Below are 2,534 nucleotides of genomic sequence, written 5' to 3' on the forward strand. Positions count from 1 at the left end.
ACCCCGGGGCCTGTTACAGAGATCCTGGGCCCTATTACAGAGACTCTGGCTGATTTCAAGCAGCAACTGGAGGAACAGCGAAGGCGGTACCAAAAGAAGAGAGAAAAACAAACTTTATTACAGTAACATCTTGCATTATGGTCAGTGTTTCAAGACGGCAACACTTTGCATATAATATGGGAAAAGAAACTTTTCACATGTATTTTTACGTACATGTAATGATAAATCTAAATCTAAATTCTTTTTAAATCCTCTGCGTGACAAGCTGCTAAGTGCAAATTAGTAACGTCACAGTGAGAGAAACAGCATTAGAGTGAACAGGACAATTAACTGTATATCTCTTTAACCAGGCTGTAGGATTGTGACATTCATTAACAGTGAGAGAGGTGTAAAAGATAGAGTGGGTGAATAGGATCAGTTACTGATAGAGAAATAAAGCTTGGATTAAGAAAGAGAGAGTTTAAAAAAAAAACACACTTACATTTTAGGCCAGGCAGCATCAGAGAAGCAGGAAAGCTGGTGTTTTGGGTTGGGACACTTCTTCAGAAATGGGGCCTGAAACGTCAGCTTTCCTGCTCCTCTGATGCTGCCTGACCTGCTGTGTTCCTCCAGCTCCACACTGGGTTATCTCAGACTCTAGCATCGGCAGTTCTTACTAACACATATATTTTACACGTTTATAAATTTTGAACAATAAATGCCTGAAGGAATGAGACTCTACATTTGTAACGGTTAACTGTCAGGGCTCACAACTGTTGGTTAGCAATTATTAACAGAAATAAGAAGATCAAATTTCCCACAGTGTACAGTGCAAAGAGAGCACCTGTACATCACATCTCACTCTGCAGGCTGATGCTGAGCTGTTGTTTTCACAGAGTTAAAGTGAAGAGGGACATCTCAGCTATTAGCTTTTGGATTCCCATGTTTAACCTCAGACTGATCCATGTTCAAAAGTGCTGTAAATAATGACAAGCACTGTTAGCCTGACCGTGATTTTGACAGCAAGCCATGGGCCAAAATCTTCCACTGATCTCCCCTGAAAAGGCAAACTCATGCTGGATTCAATTCCCACGCCAGCTGGGGTTACCATGAAGGACTCTCCTTCTCAACCTCTCCCCAGCCTGAGGTGTGGTCACCCTCAGGTTAAACTATCACCAGCTGTCTCTCTCTCTAACGAGAGAGTAGCCCTCTTGGATTATGGTCACTTTATTTTTATTTAGAGAGTCAGCAGCACCCACCCCCTAACTTTTGTATTTCTCCTCAAATTTTTCAACCATTCTTTGGTGAAGACAGCGGGGGAGAGTTGGTTGAATATTTTTAAGACTGAGGTCAATAGATTCTGATTAGACAGGAGATGAAAGGTTATGGAGGTAGCTGTGAATATGGAATTCAGAACCCAAAACAGTTACAGCCACCACCTTACTGAGTACAGTAGCTGGGTCAAAGGGCTGAATAGCCTACTCTGCTCCCATTTCACATGTTTCTATGTAGGTGCAATGAAGCACCTTTCTTCTGGTCGTTAATTAGAGAGGCTGATGTTAAGGAATTAACAATTATTTGCTTGTGAAAAGGGAAATACTAATTCCCAGCCTGAGGTATTCTGTGGTGAGTTTAGTTTCTATCTGATGTGTAAATACAGAGACTTCAGGCCCGGTCACACTGTCAGTGAGATGCGGTTTTTGTGAAATGACTGGCAGAGCCACACATTCAGATCTCACTGTTTAACTGTGTGCCAACCTCTCACTGGAGTGATCCTGGCATTTACACCTCAATAGCCATTTTAATGTTGAAAACATGTCCCCCAGACGCTCCTGTCAACCCAGCTGGATTAACATAGACTTTAGGGTGCCACTTGCTGGTCACTTTGAGCAAATGCAGATGAGAAAAAGATTTTTATTCGGATTTATCCAACGATCATTTTAATCCATTTTTATTAAGCTTGGTGGGTTAAAGAAAAGCTACAGTTGCTGTATTGTAACCTATTATCTGGAGTTTAGTCAGGAAAGTGGTGATTTACTTGAAAGATATAAAACTCTGAATGGGTCTGACCATGGGGATGGTATCTAGTGCGTGCCTCAGCAGGGCGTTTGGTACTGAGGGGGTTATTCCATCAGGTTTGTGACACCCTGCCATCTTCTATCATCCTCCATGGGGTAACTCCGGGCAGTTTTTCCACTTCACCACTAACTAATGCCCTCAAGTGGGCAATTCATTCCACAAGAAGGGCCTCATCCTACCCCTGCTGATACTATCCCAGTGATGGGGAGAGGGGGCCTTGCCCTCCCAATGGTGAGCACGTCAAGCAGATCAGCTCCTGGGGAGCGGGGTTGTCCCAGGGTACCCCATTAAGGAACCTGGTGTTGGTCTGCTTAGAGACACACCCTCACGGCTGTTCCTACCAATGCCCCATCAAGCCCACACCCTGTGAGTCCACCCTGTAGACCCCTTCATGCCATCACCCACCTACAGCCTAGGATTCAGTGACAATCCCAGGCATCTACAGGGCGGTGTGTGTGTGCGCTGGTGGTGATGGC

The sequence above is a fragment of the Rhincodon typus genome, chromosome 9 (genome assembly GCF_021869965.1).
Source record: "Rhincodon typus isolate 14 chromosome 9, sRhiTyp1.1, whole genome shotgun sequence".
NCBI classification, from domain to species: Eukaryota; Metazoa; Chordata; class Chondrichthyes; order Orectolobiformes; family Rhincodontidae; genus Rhincodon; species Rhincodon typus.